The sequence below is a fragment of the Canis lupus genome, chromosome 17, assembly GCF_048164855.1.
Source record: "Canis lupus baileyi chromosome 17, mCanLup2.hap1, whole genome shotgun sequence".
NCBI lineage: Eukaryota > Metazoa > Chordata > Mammalia > Carnivora > Canidae > Canis > Canis lupus.
In genome coordinates, this window is record NC_132854.1 from 29,983,120 (window position 1) to 30,000,082 (window position 16,963).

General features: G+C 38.3%; 1 long non-coding RNA gene across 2 annotated transcripts in view; it reads right to left on the bottom strand.

The window, feature by feature from the left end:
- The window catches only part of LOC140607987 (uncharacterized), an 84,047-nt gene that overhangs the window by 29,049 nt on the left and 38,035 nt on the right, over nucleotides 1-16,963 (bottom strand). The window contains exon 3 of one of the 2 annotated variants that reach the window (XR_012009930.1): nucleotides 7,809-9,712. The exons of the other annotated variant lie outside the window; for it this stretch is intronic. This is a non-coding gene — a long non-coding RNA (uncharacterized lncRNA). Of the gene's footprint in view, nucleotides 1-7,808; nucleotides 9,713-16,963 lie in introns of those variants that run through there. 2 annotated transcript variants of the gene reach the window in all.

The following is a 16,963-nucleotide window of genomic DNA, read 5'->3' on the forward strand; positions in this document are numbered from 1 at the left end:
AGGCTCCATGCACCGGGAGCCCGACGTGGGATTCGATCCCGGGTCTCCAGGATCGCGCCCCGGGCCAAAGGCAGGCGCTAAACTGCTGCGCCACCCAGGGATCCCTATATAAAGATTTTTAAACAAAGTATAAATATGTTATTGAAGCTGTGCTTATTTCCTACTAAGCAATTATGCATTTATTCAATAAATATCTTGTGATTTCTAGCTCTATGCCAGAGGCAACACTAGGTCCTGGGAATACATGAGTGAACAAGATGGGGTTTCTATCCTGAGGAAACTTTGATCTAAAGAAGTCAGTAGATCCCTGGTCAGTCTAGAGCCCAAATAAGTGGTTACCAGTCAATCTGGAGGATTCTTTGCAGAAGGATACTCAGAGATATTGTTTAGGCTGAGACAGAAAAGATGCAGAGGGGTCAGTAAAGGAAAGAGAGGGTTGTACTAGGATTCTACAGAGAAATGGAATCAGTGGTACACATGTATCTTCATGTATAAAAAAGAGCTTTATTATGCAGAACTGGCTCATGTGATTTAGGAGGCTGACAAGGCCCAAGATCTGCCATCAAATAGCTGGAGACCTAATAGAGTTTAAGTGTGGTTCCAGTCCAAGTCTGAAGGCCTGAAAACCAGGAGAGCCAATGGTGGGAGTTCTAGTTAGAAACTTGGCAGGCTCTTTTTATACCCAAGAAGAACTAATATTTACTTTGAGTCTAAAGGCAGGACTAGACCAATGTCCCACCTCAACCAGTCAAACAGGAAGTATTCCCTCTTACTTAAAAGAAAGTCAGCTTTCTTGTTCTACTCAGACCTTTAAATGATTGGATGAGACCCACCCACATTAAGGAAGGCAATCTGGTCTTATTCAATCTAAAAGCTCAAATATTAATCTCATCCAAAAACACCCTCCAAAACATACCCAGAATAATGTTTGACCAAATATCTGGGTACCCCATGATCCAGTCAAGTTGACACATAAGATTAACCATCAAAGGGTGTGTAACGAAAAAGAAAAAAATGGTGGGTGGCTGTGGGGGCATTGGTCCTCAGGGAAGAAGTTTTGAAGAAGAGAACAGCAAATGTAAAGGCCTGAAGGACCCAAGATGGCACTAGTAGGCCTCTAAACTTTTGGGACTTGGAACCTAATCCCTAACAGTTATACTTCAGAATATTCAATTATATGCTGAGACTGAGACAGCAACGACACATCCTGAAAGAGTCCTAAACATCCTACTCATGAGTGCATGTCCTTCAGCTTTTGTATCCTACAAGTATAACTTTTTTTCATCAGCTTGTCCTCCACTTCCTACTGAAGAGTCTCTAGAATTCCATAAAGTCCACCTTGTAGTTATGTTTGAAGGTCTCCAAGGAGGAATTAAAACTGTTCTTCTAGACTGGTGTTTCTCAATATGGGATAACTTTGTTCCCCAGGAGACATTTGGCTATGTAGATAAAAGACATTTTCGGGCAGCCCCGGTGGCGCAGCGGTTTAGCGCTGCCTGCAGCCTGGGGTGTGATCCTGGAGACCCGGGATCGAGTCCCACATCGGGCTCCCTGCATGGAGCCTGCTTCTCCCTCTGCCTGTGTCTCTGCCTCTCTCTTCGCTCTCTCTGAATGAATAAATAAATAAATCTTTAAAAAAAAAAAACATTTTCAGTTTTCACACCTAGGAGAGGGATGCTACTTGCTTCTGTTGGGTAGAAGGCAGGGATGCTGCTAAATATTCTTCAAGGCACAGGACGTCCTTACCACAAAGAATTATCCAGGATGAAATGTCAATGGATGACTTCTGTCAGCCATCAACAGTACTTCTGGAGTGATCAGACAGTTCTAAACAGGGAACCTCTTCTTACCTGATACTCCATCTATGTGATTGTTTGGAGTTATTCCTAGGACTCCAGGGCTATGGGCTTTCCTCATCCACTCCTGGGTACACTTTAACGGAAAGTTTTAGAAACATGTATCACTGATAGCTTCTGCCATTGAGGTCTTCTGGCTTCTGACTTCCTCCAGTAGAGTCCACAGCCTTTGCCTCCAGAAGAGTTGCTTGGCCTCAGTACCTGCCATTCTCATAGGCAGTGTCTCCTAAATATACTTTGTCAAGATATACAATAACCCTCTGAGGACATATATTCTTTAGCAGATTCTAAGTGTTTTATACATATTATTTTATTTATTCCTAGATCAAAATGGTGAGTTGGCCTATTCTACAAAGAAAGCTATTAATACTGAGAGAAGTCAAGTAGATTTCCCAAATTGTACTGCTAAAACCACAACCAAAAACCCAAAACAACAACAACTGGAGCTTAAGGTTAGAATCAGTTCTATCTGACTCCCAAACTGTGCACTCAGTACACTAGGCTGCCTGAACCTCAGACAAGTGAGCAGCCTCCATGGCTGAATGTGGCTTCATCTCATGTCCACGAGACTCTTCTACTGTTCCCTAGACTCTCACGCTAAAAGAGATCCACCTTAACAAAGCAAGAGCAAATAATGTATATCTATAAAAAAAAACAGGGAGAAGTTTTTACTGTAATATTTTAAAAATTTCATTTGAATCATATTTGTTCTTTCCTCCAGGTCCCTTTTTATCCAATTTTCCTTCCACATCCTCAGCTCTATATTTACCTGTATCACAATCTTTATGATTTCTTCTGTTGCTGAGGAATTCAGCTTTCACTCTCAGTTTGCATACTCCAACAAGAAAAAATAGAAAGGAAAAGGGGGGAAAATCAGGAGTTAGTTATTCTTTCCATCTTAAAAAGGATGTCATCTATTGTTTCTTAAGATTGCCTCAGGAGTTTTGTCTCAGAACTTTGATTGAAGTCTTCATTCAAAAATGAATGAAAACTCCTTAATAAGATTGAGGGAATGGGGGGGTTCTACAGCTAAGAAAATAAAAATTCTCTTTCATTGATAAATATACAACTTAACCAGTCTCTGGATTAGCTTTTAAGATTTGCTCTACCTGAGTGCCAAGAGGCTTAAGTAATAATGGTAGTCATATAACCTACTATCATTATGTGCTAGTCACCAAGTTAATGCATTCATTTAGTAAAAGGGTCAGCAAATTACAGTCCACAGGCCAAATGTGGGTTCATTGCCTGTTTACGTATTATCTACAAGTCATACATAAGAATAGCTTTAAATTCTGTAAATAGTTACTTTTAAATGGTTATGCAGGTGCTTACATAATATCCTCAATTCTCTCTTGGCCTATCCCTGATTTAAATCAATAATTATGTAAAATAGAAACTGTCATCCCAATTTTATAGATGAGGATACTGAGGCTTTGGGTGGTTAAGTGATTTCTATAAGGTCACACAGGTGAAAAGTGGCAGACCCAGGATTCCAGCTGCATTTTCAATACTCCAAAGCCTTGACTACTAACCACCATACTCCACAGTGTCCCTACTCCAATGGCTAGGAGCCAACAACATATATATTTTTAATAGAATAAAATATAATTTGAAGCAAGAGTTGGTTCTTTCTCCCACCTAACTGGGTATCCTGCAGTGATCCTCGGGCAGTTGCCAAGGAAGTGCTTGTCTGGAGTTGGCCACAGGACATGCTTGCTGCCTGACTCACCTTGTGTGGCAGGTCACATGCAGCTCTGCACATAGTGGAGATAGGATGCCTTTCTCAGAAAGTGAGGAGAATCAGAGCAGTGCTCCTCATGCCCTGAAATCTTACAAAGTTCTACTGAAACTGTCCTCAAAAGATGCAGACATGATTCCATGAGGAGGTAAATAAAGGCAAATCTCATGCTGCATTTCAAATGATTTCTCTCTACCAACTGCTAAAGCATTTGTTTGTTTGTTTGTTTTAAAACTGGGTATCCTCTCTGCCCTGTGTGGGGGCTAGAGGGCCCTTTCTCCATTCTGTTAAGCAACTGGTCTTCTTCTCACCTCTCACTAGATCCAGGTACAACTAAGTTTCAGGGCTGGGCTGAAATAGCTAAGCTTGGACTGCTTACAACTTGCACGTATGTATGTAATCTAGACAAAAAATCAGGAGAATGTGATAAATGTACATATAGATTAGAGTACAGAAAGATAGACTCCAATCCTTTTTTGTTCTTGCTTTTCTCCTCTCCCTACAGAGTTGAACAGAACAGTACATACCTATTCACTTTAGAGGAGGCTCATTATGAAATAAGAATTATCTTCAAAGAGTTGTTTGTCCATGGTCACCAGTCTGTTGCCAAGAAGTGATGTAAAGCCCTGCTTTCATTCATGGCTCCAGACTGCCTGTGTTCAAACCCCAGCTCTGTGAGCCTTGATGAATAATTCAACCCTCTGTTTCCCTGCATGTAAATTGGGGATAGTAATCCTGCCTGCCTTACTGGTCATTGTGATGATTGTAAATGTAAAGGACTCAGAATCATATATGGCACTAACTATGGCATGAAATGTATGCATGCCCTCAAATGCTTCACAGCTTTGACATTTCAGTACAATGTAAGGCTTTCCCACAGTTTTTGTTTAGTGTTTAATTTCCATTTAGCATTACATCAATTTTATTTTTCTGAGACAGAAAAGTATTCCAGGTTGCTATGAAATATATAATAATGCTCAATACAAGTTCTAAAAGAACATTGCTCCAAAGCAAAAGTGTTTAAAAAGAAGTAAATGTTTAGAAAGCATATTCTGAAAGGGTCAGCTATTATAATGATATAAAGATATGTGTGATGTACTGTAATTTTCCATTTTTGGAAATTTCAAAGCAAATTATAACTTGAAGTGAGCTTGGCAAAGATCCCTCTCCTTTCCTCATACTTTTTTTCAAGTAATTATGGATTCCAAGTTCTTTTCTATTAGTATTAGATGTCTATTAGTATGAGTTCTTTTCTATTAGAAATTTAGAATACCAAGCCATAAAACATAAACAATAAGATCGAGTTTCTTTGTATTCTCTGGACTTTTGCTTTCAAGATGGAGAATAAAAGAAGAGTTATGAGGATAGAAATTCTCTTGCTACTACATGGCTGAGAAAAGCCTAAATGTACTAGACAGATTGGGTGGTCCTGGGAGACACTTACTCTCTGAGTAAGTGTGTTGCTCCTAAAGGGAGCAAGAAAAGAAAGAACAGATGGAAAGAGTTTCTTTTGCCCTTCTGAGCCCCTGCTATTTGCATGTTCTCTCTATAGCCCTTCTCAATTGAATGTTATCAGAATCTTTTTTTTTCTTGTGTACTTCAGCTCTATCTCTTAGCTCCGTCTCATAAGTTACGACCTCAAGGGCTTATACTCTGACATTTAAACTTTTTAAAATATAATTTTTATAGATCACTCTTACAGATACAATACCTTTCCCAAAGGAACTAATCTCTAATGGTAGAAATCTGGTATGTTGCAGGTGGTGGGAAGGGGCACCCCTTATATCACTGTGATGGCCTCCTGGTCATCTGTGTTGGTGAAGATTGGGCTATTGGCAGGAGGACAAGTAGGAGACCAAAGAAAATAAGAGAAAAATAGAACTCTGTTTTTTTGTGTATCATACGTAAAATTTGTTTCTTTCTCCTCAATGGGAGATAGGAAAAGTGGGTGTGCTTCATGCATCCAGTAATTGGGGAGGGGCTAGAGTAGAGAGGGTCTAATTATTATCCAACATGTCTTTAGGTTTATTTTATTGTGAATAACTTTGCCTATATTGTATTTTAAAAAGAAAGAGAAATACCTTTTCTCTCCTTGTTTTTTCTAGATAATGGTCATATAATTTTTAACTTACAATCTATTAAGATTTCATATTTGTTTTTTTATTTAATATAGTCAGATTTTTAAAAACCAAATCTATAACCCATCACTTGCCCTTTCAAGGATTCTGCTTAAGGAAGAATATAAGCCTTAATGTATTTTTAAAACTCTATTATACATTAAAATACAGATGGGGGGGGAGAATATAAAGCTGAAAGTTTGCCTATAACTAATAGTGTTCAGGGGAAAATAACTTATTTTAAAGCCATTATATTTTGTATACTCTATCCTTATAAATTCTTTACTCACTCAACTTTTCCTTTTAAAAGGAGTTGTGTGAAATAAGAACAGACATACATCTTTTAAAAATATTGTGACATTATGAACCATGGCATCAAATAGCCCTAGCTAAATAGCTTACAACTTGACTCTTTTGAGCAAAATATAGCTTTCAAAACATTTTATTTAGAATCATATTAATTTCATTTCCCTAAAACACAAAAATGTATGTGGTGCTATAAAATATATCACAAGCCTTAATATGAGCTCTGAAAAGATACTACTTTAAGTCAATGTAGCAATCCAGAGCACAGCTGTGGGACTAGCAACAGCTGGCCACAGCTGAAGGATCCAATCCTCCAGGCTCATCCCTGGAAAACTAGGGGAGCAGTCATCAGTCATAGAGAGGTCTCTCAGAACAAGAAAATGCAGACTATGGGGTAACATTCGAGGATGAGGCTTCAGGACCTTTTCAGGTGGGATTGACTTTGGCAAGAGCAAGGAGTGATTCTATAGGTAGAGAGTGATAAAAGGACCTAAGTAACAAAATTGGATTCTAGTTCCCATAAATGGATACTATGTTTCCCAGAATTAGCCCCAAACCTAGTTCCCAGCCCTGAGTTAAAGAGTAGTATTAGGTGACAAGAATGGCCATATGGATCAGACCCTCTGAAATTCTTCCCCAACAAGGTTAAGGTAAGTCAGGAAAAGCTGAATGGAGTTGAGACTGTAACAGGTAGGTGGCCCCAGCTAAGGGGAGATGCAGGTGTAAGCTGCAAAGTTGTGAAGGTCTGACAGCCCAGAAGGGGCTGAAACTGTAATTAGTTTCAATTATCATTAATACTCACTGAGGAATGAGAAAGATGGTGTTGGGTGGAAGTTTTTCAGAATGATAATTGAGAGGGGCACCTGGGCCTTTGGCTCAGGTCTTGATCCCTGCATCCTGGGATGGAGTCCCACATCAGGCTCCCCCAGGGAGCTTGCTTCTCCCTCTGCCTATGTCTCTACCTCTTTCTCTCCGTCTCTGTCTCTCACGAATAAATAAAAACTTAAAAAAAAAAAGAATGAGAATTGAGATAACAATGGAAAAGTGGGGAAAAAAAAGAATGGAAGAGTGGAAAAGGAGATTCTAGGTGGAATTCATGGAAGCAGAATTGGTCCAAATAATGACATGGTTTGGGTGCCATCTCGAGGAATTTAAACTTTGTTCTGTAGGCACTTGCTGGCATTGAGTATTCAAAAAAGGACGAATTTGGCTTAATTTATTTACCTTTTGGAAGGTAAATTACCTTTCTTGCTTTTGGAAGATAACTTTGGAGACAGTGAGATGAGTTTGCCTTGTATGGGAAAAAAAATTATAAGCCTTCAAAACAGGACAGGAGTAGGAAAAATCATTTAAAGAAATGCAGCATGAGGAAAATGTGCACCATCTGGTAAAGGTTTAAATGAGATAAATAAAAAACAGTTAAACATCAGAGAGAAAAATACCTGTCCCCAAATTCTGCTGCTTCGTAGGCTGCCTCAAAATTTCCTGGGTGCTGGGAGGCACAAGCAAGATTCAGATTAGTAGCTCCTAAGAAGATTCTGGGTAAAGATACAGATGTAGTGCAACGATGGGACACCTGCATCCCAATATTTATAGCAGCAATGTCCACAACAGCCAAACTGTGGAAGGAGCCATGATGTCCTTCGAAGATGAATGGATAAAGAAGAATCTATAAAGATTATATACAATGGAATATTACTGAGCCATCAGAAAGGATGAATACCTACCATCCGCTTCGACATGGATGGAACTGGAAAAGTCTTATGCTGAGTGAAATAAATCATATGATGGTTGTCTTTTTCCTATGGATTTATTTTTGAGTGAGAAACAGAATTCATGATTTTAGGGTTTTTCCTAAGAAATACAGAATATTTGTGAGATAGGCATATGGCAAACAATTTGTATCTAGAATATATACAGAAATTTTTAACTCATTAACGGGAAGACACAATATATCAATAAAAAGTGGACAAAAATTGGAAAGAGGTTTTACCAAAGAAGATATACAAGTAGCAGGCGAGCATGTGAAAAGATTTTCAGTATCACTTGAGAAGTGCAGAGTAAAACCACAGCGGAATGACATTGCATACCTACTCCAATGGCAAAAATTGAACAGATTGCCAATAACACGTTTTGGTGAGGTTGTGAAGCAACAGGAACCTTCACACACTGCTGGTGGGAATGCAAAATGGTATAACCACTGTGGAAAACAGTTTGGCAATTCCTTCTAAAGATATACTTGTAAGACCCAGGAAACACACTTCTCGGTATTTACACAAGAGAAATGTAAACATGTGCCACTCAAAGACTTGTACATGAACATTCACAGCCCATTTATTCATAATAGAAGACCTCCTTCAAATGCTGACTAGATAGACAAATGATGGGATATCCAGTCAACACCACAGATACATTTCCCAAACAACATGCTATGTGAGAAAAAGCCAGACACAAAAAGATTGTGTGGAGCATGATTCCATTTATCTGAAATTCTGAATGAGGCAAAGCTCTAGTAACAGCATGCAGTTAAGTGATTGCCCAGGGCAGCGCTGACAGAAACTAATGGACTGCAGGGGCCACAGGGGAACTTTTTTGGGGTGAAAGAGTGCTTCTTATTGAAATAAGCCTCCTAGCGATGGTAGGGCAAAGAAAAACTTCTAGGCAGTTTTGTTTTGGTTTGGTTTGGTTCTTGTTGTTTTTTGAAGGCCTCTAAAAACAACATTTATTGTCTTATTAGGGACTAAATGAAGAGACATGTTCCCAAGCTGACCCTTCAGCTTTCCAAAGGCCATATGGTCTCAGCTCATGGTTCAAAAGTACCATGTATCTGGGGCGGGGTAGCGGAGGACAGCATCATTCTGGAAGCCCCCACCACCATAGATCTTCATCCCCGGGGGTGTGTCCAGAGCTGGATGGATCTGGTTAAGAGCCATGGCAGGTAGCTGTCCCAGTGTTCTGTTAGTGCCCTGTTCTCCTGGGGCTAACTGACTCTTTCTGGCTCATGGGTGATGGCTCCTAGACAGGCAGGTCTAAGTCTGGTTCCAAAGTGTTCTGGGCTCTAGATGAGGATCTGTGTCGAGGGCAGGTCCGGCTCAGTAGCCCAACAGACTAGAAAGCAGTTCCCAGAGCTTCCCCAGCTTAGGGTAGAAAGGGAGCTGTGAAAGAAACCTGAATAGGAGATGGGAAGGTGACCAAACCAAACCAAACCAAATCAAAACAATCTCTCCACTCTGTCAAGGAGAGGATGTACATGCTCTGAAGTATATCAAATAATCTTACCAGAATTTCCATTATAACCACTACTCTATTTTAGTTAATACTCAGTTCTGCGCAGAACATCAACTCTATCTTTAAAAAGGAATAACTTCTTTTGCTACTCAAAACGTACAGAGGATTTGAAATCTTTCATTCGGAGGGTCGATAGTGGGTCCAGCTTTGTTCACCGCTTGTAAAGAAGAGTTTGGCAGTTTCCAGCTGACAGATGTTTACCTCTTTGTATACCTTGTACATGTTGCCATGACTCGTCAATACCCATCGCACGCAAGTGGGAACCACGTTCATTTGCAGAAGCCAAGCTCTGATTGCACAACTGGTAGTGGTAGTTAAGACAAATCTGTCGGATTCCAAAGCCCCTGGAATACTTCCTCAAGGGTGTAGGCATTTTTATTTTTGAAATTTTATTTTTGAAATCCCAGCTATGCAGAGAAAGGGAGAAAAATGAGAGATTACAGTGAATTCTTTAACCTTCCAGCATCTGCTTTCCAGCCTAGCACATCATCGGTGGCTATTTGCTGAAATTGAAAAGGTCAACTTCTGGCAAAACTTCAGCCTTTCTCTACTCTACTGAGATAATATCAGATCCCCAAAAATGGTTTTGTTAATTAAATCTTTAGTAAAACTCTCATTTGAACAAAATTCACATACTTATCAGTCTGTAACCTCTTGTGAAGGGATTTATAAGAAAATCTTGCCCTATAGGTTACCTGGCAAGGGAGAGGGCCCACCCGTGCTCTGCGAACTTTAAAGGTATGGTTATTATTCTTATTTTTTATATGTAGAGTTCAGAAAAGATGCATATATTTAGCAAGAACAAAATATTTGCTCTTTGCTCTAAACAGTTACAGCTTAAACCAGAAAACAAAGTCTATCAGGCCCAAGACATGGCACTCAGGGGAATGGGTAAATGTCAGAGGTGTTGGCCTAATTATTATTTATTTATTTTTCTGGCTTTGCTGTGGGGACTCGGGTCTTGATTCTTCTGAGTTTTGGGATCACAATATTCAGGAAGAGATTCTAGCCCTGGCTCGAATCCTAATCCCTAATTTAGCTCAGGAAACCAATAAACTACGAAAGGACACACCAGGATGTTTGTCTAACCCTCAGCAGGGACTTGAAGGTGAGAATGTTATTCATCCCTGTGTCTCTCCTTCTATCGGAGTTGGGGTTAAATACACCTGACAAGGTGTCCATGTATCTTCAGGAAAGGCCTGTTCTCATTGGGAACAAATATGTTCTCTATTTTAACATAAAAGTGGAAATTATCTGTAAGTCAAGACAAAGAAGTTCGATACTCAGAGAGGCTGGGAGGGAGCTGGAAAGGGTTTTACAAACAAAAGGAAAGAAAGACTTTAAGGAGTCCCAGCAGTTGAAAAATACTTTTCTCTCAGGTCTTTTTTCTCAAGCTGAGGAAAATAAAGTTTAATTTCTATGCCTCCCAGAATTCCAAAAAGAGCACTCAAAATCTTCCTAGCAATGATTCTAGAAGCTATAAAATAGACTTTGCATTAAAGCCCTAAGAAAAGAATAGAGTCTATATTTCAATACTCGACATTAAAAGAGACAATCTTTTTAAAATAAGGAACCACTGACATTTAAGTGTTAGAATAATGTCCTACAAATGTACTCTGAATATCTGAGAGGAGAGATGGTTGGCAAGGCTCCACCTTCCCCTTAAGGCAAAACATATGTGCTTTTAAAATAATCTTGAGTTTTAAGTTTTTTATTTACTTCTACTTTGTCTACATTTTATTTTATGAGTCATTTCACTCCTGCAATATTTTGAAACCCTTCTTTTTAAAACCAGGTGGTCAACTGTTTTGGAATAAAAAATACACAAACTGAAATTTTAAGCTTTAAACCACAAATCTATAAAATTCAGTGATTTTTTTGAAACTCAGAGGGTGTGTCCTTCTATGTTATTCACTCTTCAAATCCCTAACTTTAGAGAAAAGCTTTATTATGTGATTCTAGGTACTATTCCACACACACAGGCATATATATCTCTAACTTCTATAGATATAAATATAGATACATAGATACATAAATATATAGACATAGACTCCAGCTACTCTTACCTATAATCCAGATTTACTGTGATAAAAGTAGTCTTAGTCAAAAAGAAATTACTCAAGATTATTTCCATTTGCATTACTGATGTGTATCTTTGGTAACTGTAAACAAGAAAGCTAATTTTGGTCAGGTGATTATCAATCCGGTATTAAATCAAAATTGCATATTTGGGAAGGGGGGAGAAATGTTACAAATCATGTTCAAGAACACATGCAATTATAATATGAGCTTTCTATATATGGGCAACCTCTTTATATTTTGACCAAGATTTTGCTTAACAATTTTTTAAAAATATTTTTTACTTATTTTTGTGTCTATTTAAAAAAGAGAATATCTTTTCTATCCAAGATCTCTGTGTATAAAGAAGTCAATAGCTAATTGTTAGTCAATTGCTTAGGAAAGGAAATAAATGCAGCAAAGTAAACACAAAATTCTAATTTTTAATCAGTCGGAGCCATCTTCAAAATGTAGACAGGAATAAACATGTAATTTAAACATACTGGTGCTACAGTGACAAATAAAAAATTTCCAGAGGGCTTGGTCTAACTTTCAGCGTGTGTAGTAATTGCTAGTGGAGGCAAAAATGTTGTTGTGTATTTGATGGAAAAAAAAAAAAAGGAAAAATATGTTAATGTCATAATAACAGGAGCTTCTGATCTTTCTCCTTGTGAGAGAAATATCGTGACTTCTCCCTACTACCTTGAGTAATGAGCCAATCCTGGAATGTCGGAGGGTGAATATAGCACAACATGCTAAGGAAATGTGGATGGAGCTGATGTTCTATCAGATGTGCTAAAAATATCTCTGTGCTAGGAATTCCTGTTTTATCAGAAAACACGGGAGCCAGTTTCTTATCCTATGAACACCGGTGTGCTTTGTGGGAAACAACCTACCCTTTTTATATTTAAAGCCTATATTGTGCCTTATCTGGAAATCCCAACAAGAAGTGCTGCTAAATTAAGATATATGTGGCATCTTCTCTCCTTGAATAGAGAAATGGCTAAGATAAAAACAGTCTAATATATTTTGAAGAAAACTAAACAGTCACACAGGAAGAGTTTATTTATACTCTCCTGGGGGGGGGGAAGAGGAAATAATTTCAAAACTTACATATTTTGCAGGAGAAACTGGTCACAAATCTTATCACAGATGATCTGGTAAGGATTCTCTCTTTTTCTTGCACAGAGAAGATTATAATTATGACTTAAGTTGAAAGGAAACCTGAATTTGGGCTGATTAAATAAGATGAACTCTGATAAAAGCTGATCTTATCTGATAAAATGTCTAGGGCAGGAAACTAGTTGCTTTATCAATTCTAAATTATGAGAAAAAGGCCCTCAAACTGCAGACCACAAAATTAAGCCAAACATTTGGCATCTGAGAAGAGAATGTTTTAGACCTAGTCCCAAGGAAGATCAGTCATTACTCATAGGTTTATCAGTGATGAAATTCGGTACACTGGAATCTTCCTCCCATTGGTAATATTTAGAGTCAGCATGAATGAACCTTCTGTGCAGAGTTTTCAACTCGTAGTGCAATGATATCCTCTTTCAAAAGATAGCACAAAACACAGAAAATATATCCTCATTTGTAGGGAAGGGTTTTTTTAATTCTGAAACACAGCTTCTAGTAATATTCTAAGAGATTTACTAAATATGGTTTCCAAATTGAAAATGGAATTTATTATTAATTATTAATTAATTAAACTTTCAGAAGCTAGATATAATTATTTTTCATTATAGGTCAATAATTTTGAAATACTAAAGAGCGAAGAATAGTAAAAAGTTTTACCGAATACTGGAAGTTTTAGGCTTTTATTAAAAAAGTACCTACTATTATTAACTCATCAAACCATCATTTAAAGAAAAAAATAAGAAAGTAGGTACAATGAGTATTGATTGTCATTTTGCAAATGAAGAAACTGAGGTAGCCTGCCCAAGGTTGCAGGAAGAGTTCAGTGGCAGTCAGGCTTTGAAACCAGTTTGTCTCTAACATCTATGCTCTCAACCACTGTGCTCCTTTGCTTAAGATCTTTTAAAATATCATTAATTCCACTTTTTTTCTACTTTAATGCTGAGATCATACACTTCCCGTAAAGCCATAGTCTTCAATCTTTTTCAAAATGTTTCAGTTGACTATATATCCTGTGTTCCTCTTATTTTATGATTCAGGGTGGTTTTTTTAATCAGACATGATAAAAAAATTACATTTTTTTTTTTACCTTAAGGGAAAACATTATTAAGTGAACTATTGGGATCATGTTGATATTTGCATTATTTTCAATTTTGGGGAATGTGATTATGTTACTATTATAATGGGATGTTGAAGGTTGTATGCTCCAATTGTTGCTCTGAAGAATGAGAAGAAAAGCTCCATTCCTTGCCATTTCTAGTTCCCTAAAAGTTCACTTCTTTCTCTTTATGGTACTCACTCCTGGGTTAGACCAAAGTTTTAAAAAGATTTTTGATTGATTCTAAGTGATTCACAAAGAAGACCCTCATTTTTCCTATTCCCTGAATAGCTTAAAGACTTCTGGGTGGTGACAAACAGGAAAAATACTGTCTGTGGAACCTTGCCTAGGCTTGCTGATGAGGAGAAAATAAACTATTACAGCCAAAACTAGTAACTGTGTTTTCTCCAAAAATGGAAGAACTTTGTGTCAACAATTGCAATGGGCTAGTATCTAGCTAGACCACCATGGAAGGTAGACATGGAGTAACAATTTAAATATAGAGACTTGTCATTAAGCATTTTAGGCACTTTCTAATCATTAAATTGAGCATAAATCAGTCATCTAATTTATAGCATAATCCAATAAAAGGTATGCATGTTACTATTGTTCCTTTCTGCTGAAAATTTGAGAGGCGGGAGAGAAGAATGTGTTCGTTCTGTAATGTTATGAATGGGAGAAAGTATTGCAGATAGTTTCCACTTTTAATAGGTAAAAAATGTTTTTGGTGTTTTATTATTTGAATTCAACAGACAATAGCCCTAATAAGCATATAAATAGACAGTGGCCTTTTGAGCATAATAGATGTGACTGGTAGAGGTTTGTTCTCTCTGAAGCTCATCTCCAGCTATTGCAAGACAAGTTTTCCTGCATTCATTTCATTTCATAAATTTGAAAACATCTCGGGATGCCTGGGTGGCTTAGCAGTTAAGAGCCTGCCTTTGGCCCAGGGCGTGATCCTGGAGTCCTGGGATGGAGCCTCACATCAGGCTCCCTGCATGGAGCCTGCTTCTCCCTCTGCCTCTCTCTCTCATTCTCTGTGTGTCTCTCATGAGTAAATAAATAAAAACTTAAAAAAATATAGTCTTTTAAAAAATTTTTTAAAAACACTCTATGGATCCGTAGGCAGTTTCTGATGTTCAATAAAATGAAATTACTTGCAGTTGTTTTGTTGTTGTTGTTTTTTAACAAACATGTTTTAAAATAGGCAAACTTATGTATGTAGAGTTAAAATTCCACACACTTTCAGAAAGTACCCTAACCCCAGTTTCTTTCTTTCTTTTTTTTTTTTTTAAGATTTTATTTATTCATTCATGAGAGACACAGAGAGAGAGAGAGAGAGGCAGAGACACAGGCAGAGGGAGAAGCAGGCTCCATGCTGGGAGCCCGACGTGGGACTCGATCCCGGGACTCCAGAATCGCGCCCTGGGCCAAAGGCAGGTGCTAAATCGCTGAGCCACCCAGGGATTCCCCTATATTATAATTCTTGATGTGTTTGCTTATCTCCTCCAAGTTAGGAACTCAGAGTCTTGCACACCTGGATAAATACAGTGGATTAGAAAACTTGGTTTTGAAAATGTTATATTTGGAGAAAACAGCACTTATGCAATGTGCATGCTGATATTGGGCAATTGTCTCTTATACTGTCAAAGCAAATGCAGCCTCTTAAGTTTTTTAATAGAGCTTTATTTACTGGGCAAGATACAACACATCCTCTCGTGTAGCACTCCAAATGTCAAGACCTTTTACCAAAAGTCTCCCTTTCCATGTCACAGCTGTCATCATTGTCTCTAGGGCATTTTATCAGAGTAGCATCTTTGAGAAGGCCATACTCTGCTTCACTCCCAAAATCCCATAGGAAAAGTCCATTGTTTTAGTTAGGATGGCGTACAAAAATGCACCTCTCTGAAGTATCCCCAGGCTCCCTCTTTCTCCATTCTTCCCAGTTAAGTTTAAACTCTTTATTGTCTCAACCTCTATGACATTTTATTTAAAGTTCTATTATAGTTTTTTAGTGTAGCATCATAATCTTATGACTTAAATCTTTCTTAAGGATTCACTCTGAGCCAGGCAGTTAGATATACAATGAATGTGAACCAGACAGGTAAACATTCCTGCACTCACCAAGTTTTTTGATATGGGGATCAGACAAGTAATGGACCATATAACACAGTGAGAAATGTGCCGTAATAGAATAAGCACAGAGAGTGACAGCAGTCATTGGGAGGGCCTAGGGGAGAAAGCAACTAGGAAATTCTTATTTGATGAGATTCTTTCTAAATTGAAATTTATCAATGACTAGGATACCATCACATGAAGGGGTTAAGATGTGGAAGCTGGCCCTAAGTGCTGGGTGGAAGGTCAGGGGAACACCATGCTCAATGTCATAGGAGTAGAACATAACATATAGTGAGGAGAGCTGCCCAGTCTGGCAGAAGGTAGAGTATGAAGTGGCATTGCTGGGGGGTGGGGGGGCAGGGGGAAGAGAGAGAGAGGCTGGAAAGGAAAGCAGGAATCAATCAGATCATGGAGATATTAAACCATCACAGGGAGTTCAGATTTTATCCTCAGGGCAATGAGGAATCAATGAAGGGTTTTAGGTAGTAACAGGATTAAAGCTATATTTTAGAAAAATCATAGTGTAGACTGAAGGTTTGTATCCTCCCAAAATTCATATGCTGAAATCTAACTCCTAATATGATGGTATTTGGAGGTGGGCCTTTGGGAGGTAGAGCCCTCACGCAGGGGATTAGTGTCCTTATAAAAGAGGTCTCAGAGAGCTCCCTCCCCTTTCTACCATGTGAGGACATAGCAAGAAGACACTGTCTATGAACCAGGAATTGGGCCCTTGTCAGACATCATATCTGTTGATGCCTTGATCTTGGACTTTTCCCGGCTCCAGAACCGTGAGAAATAAATTTCTACTGTTTATAAGTCACTCATTCTCTGGTAATTTGTTTTAGCAGCGCAAGCAGATTAACATGACACTTTCTCTACGATAGTGCAATCAAATTAAAGAGATACTCTGAAGTCAGAGAGATCTGTCGTCGAGGGAGTCACTTTGATGGTAACCTGAACTAGGACAATGGCAATATTAATAGAGAGAAAGGGATGCTTCCTAGAAGTATTTAAAAGAATACTTGAGGAAATGGTGATCAATTGTATGTTGGACAACTGGGCTTGTCATTAGATGCCATTAACTAAAGTGGCAGCACAGAGGAGAAGCAAGTTTGTGGGGAGTTCAGAATAGTTGTCTGGCTTAGTGTGAAATATTGGAGATGTCTAGTAACAAGTAAAAGAAAGGGGGAAGGAGGAGAAGGAGAAGTGAAAGAGGAACCTGTTGAATATGCATATCTAGAAGTAAAAA